The sequence below is a fragment of the Phyllobates terribilis genome, unplaced genomic scaffold (genome assembly GCF_046119375.1).
Source record: "Phyllobates terribilis strain yellow unplaced genomic scaffold, ASM4611937v1 Scaffold_1__5_contigs__length_1240528914, whole genome shotgun sequence".
Taxonomy (NCBI): domain Eukaryota; kingdom Metazoa; phylum Chordata; class Amphibia; order Anura; family Dendrobatidae; genus Phyllobates; species Phyllobates terribilis.
In genome coordinates, this window is record NW_027362761.1 from 350,669,426 (window position 1) to 350,687,195 (window position 17,770).

Genomic DNA, 17,770 nt, shown 5'->3' on the forward strand with positions numbered 1-17,770 from the left:
TAAGGTGTCAAACACACCGATGCATGCTACCCAGCGGGGATTCAACGATCAAAGAAATGTCCAGACCATTCCGACACGACCAGCGATCTCACAGCAAGGGCCTGGTCCCTGCTAAGTGTCAAACGTAGCGAGATCGCTACTGAGGTCGCTGTTGCGTCACAAAACTTGTGACTCAGCAGCGATCTTGCTTAGTGTGACGGGGGCTTTAGGCAGATTTCCTGAGCCACAGTACTTTAAAGGAGGGAGAATGAGTCCTAAATCAACAACTCTTCTCTCAGATGACCGGGATGTGGGGTCTTCCAGTGGTGGACCTATTTGCCACCAAACAAAATCTAAGAGTAAAGGAATTCTGCTCCCTAAATCCTAGGGAACATCCCCTGGCTGTGGGCTCTCTCCTCATTCCATGGACGTTCAGTCTGGCTTTTATGCCCCCCCCCCCCCATTATCCCGGCTTCCAGCGGTAATAAGGAAAGACAGAGCACGAATATTGCTCATAGCACCCTTCTGGTCCAAGAGGCCCTGGTTTGCATGTCTGAGGGAAATGTTGGTGACAGACCCGTGGATTCTGCCAGAACTCCTGGACTTCCTCTCTCGGGCCAATTGTCCACCCACCAGCTCCGGGACTACATCTGATGGCGTGGAATTTGAAAGGGCATTATTAGATAAGAAAGGGTATTCATCCAATTTAATAGAAACCCTTTTGTGCAGTAGGAAGCCGGTTACCACACATATATGCTAGAACCTGACGTTCCTCCAAAAGGGCCTGGAACTAGTGTTGGCTACTAGTACACTGAAGATTCAGGTCTTGTTTTCCTGTGATCTGGCAGGAAACTACTGGATCTCAAGATTTATTAAGACCTCTTTTAGATCGAGGCCTGTTGTAAAGTCTAAGCTTGCACCCTGGGACTTGAACTTGGTCTTGAATGCACTGACCAACCCACCTTTTGAACCTTTAGACTCTGCATCCCTAAAACTTATCTCCCTTTTAAAGCCTCACTTCTTTTCGCATTAACTTCAGCCAGAAGGGTAGGCGATATCCTGGCACTATCCATGGCCCCTCCCTTCACTCAGATATTAAAGGCCGGGTGGGGTTTGAAGACTTTATCCTATCTTCCTAAAGGGTCAACTTGTTTTCATAGCCCAAGAAATAGTTTTACCCTCTTTCTGTACGAACCCTAGAAACCAGAAGGAAGAAAAATTACACACTTTAGATGTTAGATGCGTTATCCAATATCTTGCAATCGCAGAAATTTGCAGGAAAGAGGGATCCCTTTTCCTATGTTACCAGGGGATTATAAAAGGTTATAGGGCCTCTAAATCCACTATTGCAAGATGACTAAGACGCCATCGCTCTTGCCTATTCTTCAACTGGCGAGGAAGTGCCTGAAGGTCTGAGATCCCATTCTACTCGGGCAGTGGCGACCTCCTGGCCAGAAAGGACTGACATCTCCATAGGGGAGATGTGTAAGGCTGCTACCTGGTCCTCTCCCTCTACTTTCTACAAGCACTATAGGTTAGATATGGGTGTCTCTACCGATCTCTCCTTTGGGAGAAGGGTGCTCCACGCTGTGGTCCCTCCCTAGAAATTTCCTCTCTAATTCTCTCATGGTGCTGTCATGGGTGACAGAATAAAGTCTTAGCTACTGTAACGGGTCTGGGAGGCGGAACCTCTGAGCTACTATACAAGGGGGCAGTCCTTGTAAGGGAGCGAGTGGCGACCAGGGAAGACTGGCAGGAGGTCACAGCAGGTGACCGGGACAGTCTCTGAGTGAACGGGCTGGAGGTCACGGCAAGTGACCGGGACAGTCTCTGAGTGAACGGGCTGGAGGTCACGGCAAGTGACCGGGACAGTCTCTGAGTGAACGGGCTGGAGGTCACGGCAAGTGACCGGGACAGTCTCTGAGTGAACGGGCTGGAGGTCACTGCAAGTGACCGGGGCAGTCTCTGGATTAACGGGCTGATGGTCACGGCAAGTGACCGGGGCAGTCTCTGAATGAACGGGCAGATGGTCATGGCAAGTGACCGGGGCAGTCTCTGAATGAACGGGCAGATGGTCACGGCAAGTGACCGGGGCAGTCTCTGAATGAACGAGCAGATGGTCATGGCAAGTGACCGGGGCAGTCTCTAGGTAAAGGGTTGGTACGACCTGTGGCGGCTGATGATAGACGTGAGCTCCCAGGTGAGCAGGCGAGAGTCTCTGGATGAACGGGTGGTCACAGCACGTGACGGCAGAGCCTCCAGGTAGGCTAGCAGACAGGCAGCAGATGAGCGCTCCCAGGTGAGCGAGCAGGAGTCACTGGACAGGCAGGTGGTCACAGCACGTGACGGCGGAGCCTCCAGGTAGACTAGCAGGCAGGTAGCAGGTGTGTGCTCCCAGGTGAGCGGGCAAGCTGGTCCATAGACAGACTGACAGGAGTTGGAAGGCAGACCGTCGGACCTCAGACTAGCAGGCAGGTAGCAGAGAATCAGGCAGGAATCTGGCAGGTAACTGGCAACGGGACCTGAGGGCTGAAGCAGAGTAGTGAACAGTGCAACAACATTGCTCGGGCACCTCCATTTTGGAGGAGGTGCCTTATATATGGTAAAGTCCTCCGGCCATTGGCCGGGGACTCCTTAGGACGGCGCGCGCGGCCCCTTTAAGAGGGAAGGAGGGAGGGCGCGCGCGCCCTAAGCACAGTGGCCGGGAAGGAGCGTGCGCTGCCAGCAGAGCGGGAGAGGGACGCCGGGCACGGAGCAGAGCGGTGAGGGGAACAGCGTCCCTGCCTAGCAGAGGGCAGGGACGCCGGCACTACAGCTACTTACCGGTAATGGGATTTTTCGGCACACATGACAGCACCCTTATATTCCCTCCCTTCACGTTTTGTGGGAGCAATCCTGTAGATATAATATATCTCAAAAGGGAATTTTCTTTGGGATTAGCTCATTGTTGTGAATTGGATTGTTGTTGTACTAACCTTGGCGGTCCTCTCATGCTCTGTAAACCAGACTGGCGAGAGAGAGGTGCTGCCCTTTTAAGCCTGTAGGTTTCCTGTCCTTGGTGGGCGAATCACCTCTCTTGTGCTGTCATGGGCTCCAAAAAATCCCGTTGCCGGTAAGTAACTAAAACTTTTGTGCCTAATACTATGATTGCTGTGATCTCCACATTGTAGAGGCAAACACTATTGTGTCCTCTTTACATGTACGTCATAAGTCGTGTACCTGACTTGGTTGCCGGCTTGCATGCTGAGCCTGGATCTTTCCCTGCACATGATGGCTGATTTAATAAGTCATGTGCCTTAAAGGGAGTCTGTTAGGGAGTCCTAAGCCATCCATATAGGCATTTAGGTCACAGGAAGCTGAATAAAATATCTGCAATCTGATGTCTTATTCCAGAGACGTGTGTGTGTGTGTGTGTTTTTTACATGTAAATGAGCTCTTCTAGGCTATGGGGAGGACCCTGCCTCCAGAGCTCATTTTAAATAAGAGTTACCAGTGTGAGATGTAACTAACACAACAAGAAGAATGAACAATCGTCTTAAAAAAAAAATAAATAAATAAAAAATAAATAAATAAATAAAAAAAACACACACACGAACTCCCTCTTCATGTAAAATAACTCCAGAGCTTGTCTTCCAGGCAACAACCTCTTCCATGCTCTGGGGAGGATCTTTATATAAAGTGATAAAATTATATATTTACATGTAAAGCGCCATGGAATAAATGGCGCTATAATAATTGATCAACTAAAAGGCATCTGATATGAGACACACGGATGACTTTTTTCAGCAGTCTATAACCTGTATGCTCATATTAATAGTTTAGTTGGGTCAAATATGGTGACAGATTCCCTTTAACAGCCGTCGGTGGAGCTGTTAACGTAAATGCCACTGTGTCAGTCTCTGGCATTTAACACACGCCATCATTCTATGTGTCTATCGGCTCACCCCTGACATGATCGCGGGGCGCAGATGGGTTGTCATGACAGTCGGGGGTCTGCTGATTCATATGCTGCTCAATAAGATTTTCCTATTTAAAGCCAGCATTTAGCTGGCGTTCATAGGAGATCGTTGTTTTCACTAGCTGATGCATTGCTATTTATAGCATAAGTGATACAGTAAGAGTATGTGCACACGTTCAGGAATTGAAGCAGAAATTTCCTGGGCGTTTTTGCCTCTCCCTGGCAGAAAAAAACTCATGCGTTTTTTAGCATCAATGAATGATTTTTGAAGCTAAATAAAGTTAGTGGGACATTGCTTAAGCCCTTGGATTACCTTGAGAACTGGGGTGAGTATATTGATTCATTTACATGATTAAAGAATGAGTCTGTTGTATTTCATATAAAGTGTTTTACACTGGGTGTGTGTTTCTTTACTTTGGTCATGAAAAGGTCTGATTGGTGATGTCAAGGTGTCAAACAAAAGAGCTGGGTGTCGGCTAGTCCCATTCACCCAATCTTCATTAGCATTTCTATTCACGTAATTTATGCGACTGCTGTGAGCTGTGTGGCTTTTTTTTTTGCCTGGGAATGTGCCATTAGGCAAACATATTTTCCCTGGTCATAATTAACATCTCACCGCTGGTTCGTTAGCCGCTACGTCCCCAGATCTGCACTCAGCAGCGCTTTGGACACAACATATGTTGCGTCCAAAACAGTGTTCTAATGGTGCACTTTTGTTGTCAGTAGATGTGAATCCACCGCATATAATGACACTTCAATCTGTCGAAATCTGCAGCGGAGACTAGTGTGTCCGCTACAGAAATTGACATGCTGTGAGTTTGAGTATGGGGCCACGGTCAGGAGCCACTACAGGTTTAACGCTGCGTGTTTATATAGCGTCAAACTTACAGCGTCCAGATGTTACATTATAGTGGATGGGATCTCTAGAAATTCCATGTCCACTATGCGTGCGTCAGAGGCTGCGAATCACCCACTGACTTGTGGTGTGTCTTTCAGGCCCGCAGCATGTCAAATTCTCTTGTGGAGTCGTTAGTCGCCAACAGAAATTTGACCACTAGAAAGTATTGAATGCGATAAATCCTCATGGTTAAGTGAAAACATGTGGATTTACTTGCGTTCAATAGAATGCAACGTTTTGGACGCAGCGAAAACTTGCATCCAAAGCGCTGCTACGTCTGAATTATGGGCACAGATGAAAAATTAAATAAAATGAAATAAAAAAAAAAATGGGGTGGGCTCCCATGTCATTTTTATAACCAGCAGAGGGAAAGCCGACTGCTGGGGGCTGATATTTGTAGCCGGGGAAGGGGCCATTAGCCAACAATATACCATGACTATTAATATCAGCACACAGCTTCTTCTTTTTTTTTTTTTTTAAGCCTCTACTGGCTAGATTACAGGGGGACCCCAGAAAAAAAAATTGACCGATCAGCTGATGGTTTGCTGCGATTCAGTGGGCGCAATTTCGCCGCAAAATCGTGCCTGAATTGTTTGTGCTGCAATGATCCGTAGTGGAAATCTCCACATGTGCACAGCACATGCAAATTATCATTGCTATACATGGCAGACCTACAGTATTACCAAACTGTTTTGATGTGTTTCCGCGGCAGAAAAGCCGCCGCGGAAACTCATAAAAACCACATCGTATGAACTCGGCCTAAAAGTTTTTAAACCCCTTCAAATCATCCCTCTTTTGCCCCATTGAAAATAAAATCAATAAAAAAAAATGCACGTTTGGTATCGCAGTGTTCTTAGTAGTCTGATCTATCAAATGAGGTAAACGCATAATGAGAGAAATAGAGGACTCGAAAGCCAGGATTAGTTTTTTGGCCCCCAGCAACATAGCTTTTTTTTTTTTTGCTATCAAAACATCTTGTCTAACCCAAAATGGTATCAGGAAAACAGTCTGCCCCATGCGCAAAAAATAAGCCCTCACACAGCCCTATATCCCCAAAATTGAAAGTGTTATGGATCTTGGGAAATTGCAACACACAACCCCAAAAAAAAAACCTCCATATCATTTGGCTATATTGGTGGAAAAATAAAATGTATGGCTGTTGGAAGAAATACCAAAAACTGACTAGTTTGGAAACTGTACTCACTGTTAACCTCCAAACTCCCACCCGCCCCCCCACCCCACCCATATTTTCAGAATTTCCTTATTTTTGCACAGGTGAAAGAACCTGTAGCAAATTTCTGATGCATTGGACAGGTGATAAATCACCAAGGCAAGGGAAAACCTGATCTATTTGGGGGGGGGGGGGTGACTGGAGTTTGGGAAGCACTAAATTAGTACAACCCCCTTTAGGAAGATTTGACGTGTCCTTTTATCAAATAGAATGGATTTTAATTGTACTGTTTGTTTTCCTTTAAGTGTGGTGGTTCCTGTCTGGGATTTGGTGGAAGCGAATGGAATTTGTTTGTCTTTTAAAAAAAAAACAAACAAAAAAACAAAACATGCAAGTTGTTCGATAACCTAAAATGAAGTTGCTGTATCTGGCCGCAGACCTCCTGTGCCCCTCACTGTGTGATGTGCCAATCATGGTGTCATAACTGGCCAGTGGCTATGGGCATCATATTGCAACTCAAGAAGTAGGCTGGTTTATATTCTCTCCCACTATGCATACCAGTGGGGTAATAGAAACTGCATCTGAATGGCTAGTGTTAATCTGTATAAGTAAGAATCAAATTTTGCCCTGTAAAAATGTAAAGCAAAGAGAAATTGCCCAGCAAAAAGAGGCTATTTGATAAATCTATAGAGCCCATCCTCTAAACAGAGAATATACAAAAGCCCTGGAAGGTTCAAGTAATGCTTCAAACTTTAAATTAATTGAGATTTCAAATTGCAGAAGTTTAAAGCCTGGTACATTAATGTTTTATTGACCAGGTGCTCAACATTCTTCTACATACAGATCTGTAGTGGGTAGAACTAAAGCCACATGGCATATAGGCTACTAGTACCGTCTTAACCGCTGGCTGAAAAGGGATTATATCAATTTGGTTGGCTGTTCAATATATGTCGGAGTTATACTTTTTAACGTATAGGCGAAAATTTTATTGGTTCAATAAAACTTTCCATGTCTCATTCTACTTTGTCTTAATTCTCCAAAAGCAGCTTTGAATATGTTAAGGGGTGTGGTTTTTTAAACTGTATCACTTTTGGGATTTTATCCAATATATAGGGCCCCTAAAGTCACTTCAAACTGAATAGGTAAAAAGTTGGTTAATTTTTTTTGAACATCCGAACAAGGTAAAACTACTTAGTGCTGATGTAAAGCAGACAAGAGGTAAATGTTTAACTTTTTTTTATGCTGTTACTGTTAAACTTTGATTAAAATTAATCCAGACAATTTATTTTTTTTTGGGCAAAGGTCTGATCTTTTTATAAATGAAAAGAATCACACTGACAAATGTACCATTGTCATAAAGTACAGTGTGTCACGAAAGTCTCAACATCACTGAGATGTGCTGAAACACTTGCGTTATTGCCACATAGTGACCCGTCATATTTGAGAAAATGTGGCCTGGTCACTAAGGGGTTAATGAGGGAATCCCATATGACTTTTCAGTGCTGATGGCCACTAATAACCTTTCTAACTAATTGAAGCTCCGCTCCTTCACGTGGTTACTTCTAACTAAATGTGTGAGCGAGGAATCCATTTTTGGCCACATGTAGTGTATTTCCAGATACCTCTTGATTCGTGGGTCTTGCGAAGCTGGCATATTTGTGTGTGTTTGTGTTTGTTTTTTTTTCTCTTTGTGGGTCATTCCCACCCCCTCCCCTGTGTAATCCTACAATGTAAACTGGCATATTGGATGACCTACATCTTGTAGTTGATGGCGTCCTGTTGTCAGAACCAATTAACTCAGCAGCCATCACGGGGACCCCAGCGCTGAGTCGCGCCTCACTTGTCGTGACTGCAGCGCGGGGTCACGTGATGCCCGTGAGCAGCCAGCGATGGCACTGCTCACAGGCGGAACCTGCAACAGAAGGTAATTACAAATACACTTATTGGCCCTGGGGGGATACATTGGAGGCATAAGTTGTGGCCAACTTCTTTAAATGTACTTTATTAAAGCTGTTAGAACTTTCTTTTATTATAAGCTCTACCACATGCTTAATTCTCTGTAAGAAGTTGTGAATGCTGGTTATTGTTCAAATTGGCTAGCTCCCCTGTTCTCATCCATGGTTTTATAAAGATAAATGGGTTTGGACTGTGTTTATAAAATCATGGGCTAGAGCATAGGCTAAAACATGGACTTGCTGTAGTATAGCCCCCACATGGACTTCAGACAGATAAGTAGATGGTAAGGATGGTGAAAATGTATAACCATGTCCATTGAAGTTATGTTGTGACTAAAATAAAAGGATGTGATCCAAATTTCTTTTGAACATGTTCATACATGTTGCGCAATCTAAGCAGTTTAAAAAAAAAAATAAAAAAAAAAAGTTTAAAGTTCTGAAACATAATACTTTAGCTAATCCCTACGCTACCAGTCTGAAACTTCAATTCCCCTTCTGGTTATTCTGCTCTAAAGATGACCTGTTATGGAAAAGCTGCAGCTAATTAACACTGCTTCAGAAAGTATTGCATCAGTACTGCCAGTGATTGGTTGCGGTAGTCCACATTGACAAATCATCTCTGGAGCAGAAACAGAGGCAAACAGGGGATCTGGGAAGCGTCAGATCGAGAGTGGAGGGGCATTGGCAAGGTATTACTGCTTGTGCGCACATTGTTCCAGTTAGGCTATCAGGTTTTGAAGCAGAAATTTCCTGAGCGTTTCTGCATCTCCTTGGCAGGAAAAACACTGGGAATTCCATGCGTTTTTTGACCCCTTTTTGTACATCAAATGCTTTTTTGGAGCTAAATAGTTATATGGTGGGACATTGCTTAAACCCTTGATTACCTTCAGAACTGGGGTTAGTATATTGTTTAATTTAAATGATTAAATGTCTGTATTTCAAATAAAGTGTTTACTCTGTGTTTGTTTAATGCTTTACTCTAACTAGGTTTGGTCATGAAAAGGTCTGACACCTTGTCATAACCAAACAAAAGTGCTAGGTGTCAGCTAGTCCCATTCACCCAATCTTCATTAGCATTTCTATTCACGTTATTTATGCGGCTGCTGTGAGCTGCTATTTTTAGCCTAGGAAGGTGCCATTAGGAAAACATGGTCCCTGGCCATTTTATTAACGGCTCACAGCTGTTTTGTTGGCTGCTACGTCCCCACGAACAGCAAAAAGCAGCGCTTTGGACACAGCATATTTTTGTTGCATCCAACATGCTGTGTTCTAATGCCACACTTTTGTCGGTACATGTAAATCCACCACATATAATGACACTTCAATTGGTCAAAATCTGCGGCAGAGACTAGCGTGTCCGCTACAAAAATTGACATGGTGCGGGTGAGTTTGGGTACGTGGTCACGGTCAGGAGTCGCTGTGTAAACACGCAGCGTCTAGATGTTGCAGCATAGTGGATGGGATCTCTAGAATCCCACTATGCGTGCATCAGAGGCTACGAATCACTTGTGGACACTGACATGCGGTGCATCTTTCAGGACCGCAGCACGTCAAATTCTTAGAGTCACTAGTCTCGGCAACAGAAATTTGACCGAGAATGTATAGAATGCAGTAAATCCACATGGTTCAGTATACACATGCGGATTTACCTGCGTTCAATAGAATGCAGCGTTTTGGACGCAGCAAAAATGTGTCCAAAGTGCTGCTATGTCTGGATTGTGGGTACAGAGCCTAAAAAAAAAAAAAAAAAAAAAAAAAAGTTCCCTGGCTATTAATCAGCCCACAGCTGTTTGTTTAGCCTTTACTGGCTAGATTACAGGGGGACCCCAGAAAAAACTGACATCTGTGGGCTGAAATTAATATCCATGGCCCCTTCCCTGGCTACTAACCCCCCTCCGTGGCTGTTAATCTCAACCCTCAGCAGTCCCAGAAATGGCGCATCCATAAGATGTGCCAAATCTGGCGCTTAGCCTCCGCTCTTTCCACTGCCCTGTAGCAGTGGAGAAATGGGGTTCACGTCAGCATTGTATTGGCAGCTGACGTGAAGCCCAGGTTAGCAATGAAGGTACTAACCGCATAATAAAATGGTAGCCACTTTTTCAATAAAAGACACAGCCAGAATAAAGGTGTGGTTTGTTTTTATTTATTAAATAAACATGCGGTTCTACAATATTTATTTTTATATTTTTTTTTTATTACCCCCTCAGTCCCCAAAACCCTCGATCTCGTGGAAAAAAAACCAAAATATAACAACCATATCCCTCACATGTTCAGTCAACTATGTAGTCCATGTACCAACGTTTGTCCCATGGTGATCTGGGTCACTTCTACAGCAGTGACATCAGAAATCAGTCACTGCTGTAGAAGACCGCAGTGTATACTGACAGGGGTGTAAAATCACACACAGAATACATGCTGCTGCAGGAGGTCACTGGGGTTCATCAGCTGATCCCCCGGTGAACTTGCCACCATGGGAACATTCTTCTGAATGTTCCCATGGTGAGGTCACGTGGCTGAGTCTTCCAGAAAGACAATGACCCAAAACATGCAGCAAAGGAGTGGCTCAAAAAGAAGCACAGTAAGGTCATGGAGTGGCCTAGCCGGTCTCCAGACCTTAATCCCATAGAAAACTTTTATGGAGGGAGTTGACGCTCTGAGTTGCCAACCAACAGCCTCAAAATCTGAATGATTTAGATGATCTGCAAAGAGGAGTGGACCAAAATTCCTCTTGACATGTGCGCAACCCTCATCATCAACTACAACAAAAAACGTCTGACTGCTGTGCTTGCCAACAAGGGTTTTGCCACCAAGTATTAAGTGTTGTTTGCCAGAGGGATCAAATACTTATTTCTCACTGCAAAATGCAAATAAATTTATTTAATTTATACAATGTGATTTTCTATCTCCATGTTAAAATTAACCTACCCTTAAAATTATAGACTGTTCATGTCTTTGTCAGTGGGCAAACTTACAAAAACAACAAGGGATCAAATAATTATTTCCTTCACTGTATATATGGTTACGACCACTAGCAACTAGCTATTTAACTGTTACTATATCAGGGTCGTAACTATGAATACCTAAGGTACTGCAATGCTTGCACATGAGGAAAGACATGACGAATCAGAAAAACTATCAATTTCTATATAATACCCCCTTTTTAAAGACGTTGTCCAGGTTTTTTTCCTATTCTGTGTGCACCTAGGCTGCAGAATGGTGACCGTTTGTAATACCCTGTTAGCATGTTGCCTAGATGCCACATTTGGGGATGTAACCAGCTCTCTCCTGGATTCTGGAGGAGCTAGTCACACTCCATCTAGAGTTTTCCTGTCTGGCAGAGACTGGACGTAATGTCGAAAGACGCCAGAACCACCCCCACGCCACCCTGTGCCAGTACAGTGTAAGGACTCGGTTGCAGGAGTCAGCTGATTGGACTAACTAGTCCATTCAGCTGTTAGCAAGGACTGACAGAACGTGTAACTAGGAGCTGAAAACTCCTTCCACTGTTCAATCTCGACAAAGATTGAAGATCCTGTCTGGACCTTTGTGCCAAGCCTTTCATGTGACCCTATCTGCAGTCATTCTATGTGACTGTAGGTTGCCGAATTATGACGGTATGTGGTGTGCACGCTGTCAGGATTCCCCAGAGCAAACAGGTGTTCGCATGTATGCAATTCACGTGCTGTCTAGATGTGCTCGGCTTCTCTCAATGGAAGTGTATTGAGAGAAGCCAGGTACATTTAATTAGCATGAGACCGCAAGTATATAAATCGCAAAGTATGTATGTTCAACTTGCTTAACTGTTCACAGTAACAGTAATTTTGAAGATGAAACTATCTCTGAACGGCCTAAAGCTAAGTGACACACACTTTCATATTTTACATTTTAAAAATTACAAAAAGGAAAATGGGCCAATGCCAAGGTTTGGATGCACCCTGCATGGCTAGTACCTTGTATCACATCTTGTAAACTTTTTGTTGGCAGCTAAGAGTCTTTTAATTCTTGTTTGAGGGATTTTCATCCGTTCTTCTTTGGAAAAACTTTCAGTTCTGTAAGATTCCTGGGTCGTCTTGCATGCGCTGCTATTTTGAGGTCTAGCTGCACATTTTTAATGATTTTCAGATCAGGGGACTGTGAGAGCCATTGTTAAACCTTGAGCTTGCACCTTTTTAAGGTAGTCTGTATTGTGGATTTTGACATGTGTTTAGGATCATTATGTATTGGTAGAAGCCATCCCCTTTTCAACTTTCTATTTTTATAGATGATGCTATGTTTGCATCAAGAATTTATTGAAATTTCATTGAATCCATTCTTCTCTCTACCCATGAAATGTTCCTCATGCCATTGGCTGCAACACAATCCCAAAGCATGATTGGCCTTGAGATCTGCCATCAGTATCTGCCCCTCCAGAGGCAAGTTCAGTGTATGACAGTAATGTCAGATTTTGCATCACATCCTTATACTTCCCGGTCACTGCCTTTTCTGTAGACCTGTAATCTGACTCGTATAGTCAAGGCTCTATTAAAAGATTTTTACACATGATTGTGTCTCATGAATATAATGTAGGTGTAGCTATCTATGCATACTAGAAGTGGCTGTTAGAGGCATGTTACTACTGCCCAGGATGCCTCAAAGCTTGCTGGCATGTTTTTACTTACTAGATTTTCAATGATTTATTACTGTATGGGTGCAATTGAAATACACTGCTCAAAAAAATAAAGGGAACACTTGGGCTAAGTGCCCACGATGCAGAAATGCTGCATATTTTTCCCGCTTTTCCCTGGCAGGAAGAACTCACGCGGATTTTACATGCGTTTTTCCTGCCAGGTAGAAGCATTTGTCAAGCGTTTTTGCATGCATTTCTGCATGAGGGTTATCGAGCACTTTTTCAAGCGATTTTAGCATCACTTGGAAAGTGCTTGACAACTTGGTCACACCATATAAATCCATGCAACCGGCATGGATTTATATAGTGTGACCAAGTAATGGTTAAAAAAGAATAAGAATGGTAAAAAATAAAGATTATACTTGCCTTCCGATGGCCCCCGGTATTTTCTCCACTACGTCTGGTCTGTTGTATGGGTCGTGGTGGTGTTTAAGGACCTGTGGTGACGTCATGTGACAGGTCATGCGACCACCGACGTCAGCGGTTGCGTGACCTGTCACATGACTAAATGACGTCATGGCAGTTCCTTCACAGCACCGCGACCCATACAACAGACCGGACGCATCGCTGAGGACACCGAGGGCCATCGGAAGGTAAATATAATCTTTATTTTTTTTTATTTTAAATTCTTTTTTTTAACAGGTTCTATGGTACCTGGGTCTGGAGGAGAGTCTCCTCTTCTCCAAACCCGGGTACCATCCACACATTGAACCGTGTGATATCCGCATGTGCGGATGTTGCGCGGTCCAATGCAAGTCAATGGCGGCGATTACGCTGCGTGTCCGCAAAATTAATGGACATACTGCGTATCTTTCCGCAATGATGATCCGCAGCGGAAATTTCCGCAGTATGTGCACAGCACATGCGGATTATCATTGGGCACGTATTACCAAGCGTTTTTGTTTTTTTTAAGTGTTTTCGCTGTGGAAATTCCTGGCAAAACGCTTGAAAAACATAGTGGGCACGCAGCCTTAAACAGAATATAACTGCAAGTAAATCAAACTTCTGTGGAATCAAACTGTCCACTTAGGAAGCAACACTGATTGACAATCAATTTCACATGCTGTTGTGCAAATGGAATAGTCAATAGATGGAAATTATTGGCAATTATCAAGACACCCTCAATAAAGGAGTGGTTCTGCAGGTGGGGACCACAGACCACATCTCCGTACCAATGCTTTCTGGCTGATGATTTGGTCACTTTTGAATGTTGGTTGTGCTTTCACACTCGTGGTAGCATGAGACGGACTCTACAACCCACAGAAGTTGCTCAGGTAGTGCAGCTCATCCAGGATGGCACATCAATGCGAGCTGTGGCAAGAAGGTTTGCTGTGTCTGTCAGCGTAGTGTCCAGAGGCTGGAGGCGCTACCATGACACAGGCCAGTACACCAGGAGACGTGGAGGGGGGCCATAGGAGGGCAACAACCCAGCATCAGGACCACTACCTCCGCCTTTGTGCAAGGAGGAGCACTGCCAGAGCCCCGCAAAATGACCTCCAGCCGGCCACAAATGTGCATGTGTTTGAACAAACAGTTAGAAACCGACTCCATGAGGGTGGTATGAGGGCCTGACGTCCACAAATGGGGGTTGTGCTCACAGCCCAACACCGTGCAGGACGCTTGCCATTTGCCACAGAACACCAGGATTGGCAAAGTCGCCACTGGTGCCCTGTGCTCTTCACAGATGAAAGCAGGTTCACACTGAGCACATGTGACAGAGACTGGAGACGCTGTGGAGAGCGATCTGCTGCTTGCAACATCCTTCAGCATGACCGGTTTGGCAGTGGGTCAGTAGTGGTGTGGGGAGGCATTTCTTTGGAGGGCCGCACAGCCCTCCATGTGCTCGTCAGAGGTAGCCTGACTGCCATTAGGTACCGAGATGAGATCCTCAGACCCCTTGTGAGACCATATACTGGTGCGGTTGGCCCTGGGTTCCTCCTAATGCAGGACAATGCCAGACCTCATGTGGCTGGAGTGTGTCAGCAGTTCCTGCAAGATGAAGACATTGAAGCTATGGACTGGCCCGCCTGTTCCCCAGACCTGAATCCGATTGAGCACATCTGGGACATCATGTCTCGCTCCATCCACCAACGTCATGTTGCACCACAGACTGTCCAGGAGTTGGCTGATGCTTTAGTCCTGGTCTGGGAGGAGATCCCACAGGAGACCATCCGCAACCTCATCAGGAGCATGCCCAGGCGTTGTAGGGAGGTCATACAGGCACGTGAAGGCCATACACATTACGGAGCCTCATTTTGACTTGTTTTAAGGACATTACATCAAAGTTGGATCAGCCTGTAGTGTGTTTTTCCACATTAATTTTGGGGGGGACTCCAAATCCAGGCCTCCATTGGTTAATAAATTTGATTTCCATTGATTATTTTTGTGTGATTTTGTTGTCTGTACAGGACAAAGTATTCAATGAGAATATTTCATTCATTCAGATATAGGATGTGTTATTTGCGTGTTCTCTTTATTTTTTTTGAGCAGTGTTTATTGCGGCTATAGTTGTATTTGCCAACTCTTGGCTCATCAACTATTGCAAAACTACAACCCCCATCATTCCATAGTGGCATGTGGCTGTTCTTGCTTTGAAAGTTGTAGTTTTCTAACAGCAGGACAGTCACAATTTTTGAACTGTTCTATACTAATATAAAATATATATCCTTGGGTATACGAGCATGTATGCTGTATTGGACATTAGGCTGTTTTGCGTGCATCTTTTCAGAACGCGTTCTTCACCTTGCCACTATTACAATGGTTTGGAAAAACTGCTTGTGTGTGTGTGTGTGTTTTTTTTTTTTTCTCATCACATGTTTCAGCAGCATAAAGGTCTGCTCTTATAGAAAACATGACTGTTGTTTTTTTCCTAATCTATCCTTATTGCTACGTTATCTCTTAATGTGTTATGAGGCTTTCTTCAACTGTACTCCCATTTCCAGCTAGTGCTGATGAGTCATTGTAAAGACTTCATGTATTTAGCTCTACAGTTACCAGAAGAAAAGTATTTACAAAGTCTATACAATATTTATGTCCACTAGGTTGGAAACTGTAACATATGGCCAGAGGCTTATGCAAAGAGCATGTACAGCCTAGTGATGTAATTACAGATATGTATGTGCACACTGTTACAGAGACTGATCTTAGGCTTGAAATTCAAGGAATTTGTAGTAAGATCTATAAAATCAATATACAGGCTTACACAATATAGGTTTGACAGATACTTACAGAAACCTCATTGGTAATGGTAACTTCTTTTTCTTTGTATAAAGGTATGTCAAAAGACTGGTTTTGGAGGGACCCTACTAATCATTAGAGGCTGACTCCTCTTTAGTGTTTACTGACCTATAGGACAAATCTAGCCTAAAGTGACGTTTTTGCTAAATCCATCCCCTCTAAATATAAAGCCTCCTAATTCTTGACAAGTTTTGTTCACTGATTTCTTCCATATATCTACGGCAAGAAAAGCTGACAGTCTACCCATTATCACACAACGGTGTGTAGTCTGCTAAATTTTAATTTGTCTGCAGATGCAAAAGTAGGCGTTAACTTGTTTGTGTACAAATTGCAATCACTTGGGCTTTTAATTTAAGTCTGGAGACCCACCTTCAATCCACAGAAAGCGTGAACAAGTTGATGCAGTCTGAAACTGAGAGCGTGGCTGAGTGTTATCTCATAGATATGAGCGAGTCTGGACCTACACACCAAAAAAAAATGAACCAGATTAAAGCATGCACTGAAATTTCTCTTATTGGGCATGTCTGTTAAGAAATGTGTGAATAGCCCCATTGACTTGTATGTATGCTGTCCAGTAAGCTCATTTAAGATGTCCTAGCACTCCACTATGCTTTTCTCTTCAGTGTCCTAAACTACTGGAGTGACTGGGCCAATACGTGACCTGCCACTTCATTCAGTTTCTCTTCAGTGTTAAGATTAAATGGGGGACAGAAGTGCCCCATTCTGACTGACTAACAGTGGAAGTTCCAGCAGTAAGTGACTAATGGGAAATAGCTTTTTTTTTTTTCTCTTTTTGCAAGGCAGTTGCAAAGACTCCGTAATACTTTTTATACTTTAACCCTTCTTAAACCTCATTTAAATTGGTTATTTTAAAATTTTAGGGTGGATTCCCCCTCCCCCCCCCCCCCCCCTCCCCCCATCCCACTCGTTGAGCAAACTATTATGAGCATGGTTGTGTACACTTCATTTTCTGCATAAACCCACTAGCCTTCATAGCTTAAAACCACAAATTATTGTGTGGACATAAACAAAAAAACACACAAGCGTGCAAAGTACTTGCTTCTGAGAAGCCACGTAACTGCTGTTTGTTACATATAAGTTAACTGTAACTTTAGGACTGTGTGTGGATGACAACCTTCTTGCTATCCTGAGTGTTCCGGCAAGAGTATTTTCAGCAACACCCCTCCCATACTAAAGAATGCTCTTAGGGCTCGTGCACATGAATGTAACTTGGATGAGTGTGATATATATTTATAATATAATTTTACCCACGCAATTGTGAGTGTGTGACACACGCGCTCGTCACGGTTCCATGTTCTTCCCAGTGTGAGCAGGTGGTCACATGACTTTATGTATGTGTTATGCATTCATGTGGTCATAGGTCGGCTAGACTTATCCCATGTCTCTAGCATCACTTCTATGGAGACCGCACGTAACTGCAAGAATCCATATGACCGCCTGGAATACCAGGGAATCGTGACCACTTGTCTTGATTACAAGACTGGACAACATTCGCTGGGAACACAATAAACCGTTGTCATTACTGGTGCACTCTGCAAGCAGAGTCATACATTTGCGCTTGTATGTGTGTTGACACCCCCTTCAATTTTTTTCATAGACTGGTACATTTCCATTCATGTCTGAAAATATTGTACAAAGTTATATCCTCAGGATTTTTTAACTAGTGGTCCACAGTAAAACAGTTTTTCAACTTCCATGTTTCATTCAAAACAAAACAAAAACAGAATAAACAGCATGTGCAGCAATAAAAGCACCTCTAATACTTGGTTGCACACGATTTTGGCATTGACCGCCTCCAAATGTTTCATGTAGCCATCTATAAGATTTTTTGCACTTCTCATCAGGAATTTTCTCCCACTCTTCCTTTGCAGTTTGTTCAAGTTCT

The 17,770-nt window shown here is 43.7% G+C and overlaps 1 protein-coding gene across 3 annotated transcripts in view; it reads left to right on the forward strand.

Annotated features, from left to right (window-relative positions):
• Nucleotides 1–17,770, forward strand: part of SCARB1 (scavenger receptor class B member 1) — a 129,306-nt gene that overhangs the window by 15,099 nt on the left and 96,437 nt on the right. The window lies entirely within an intron of this gene.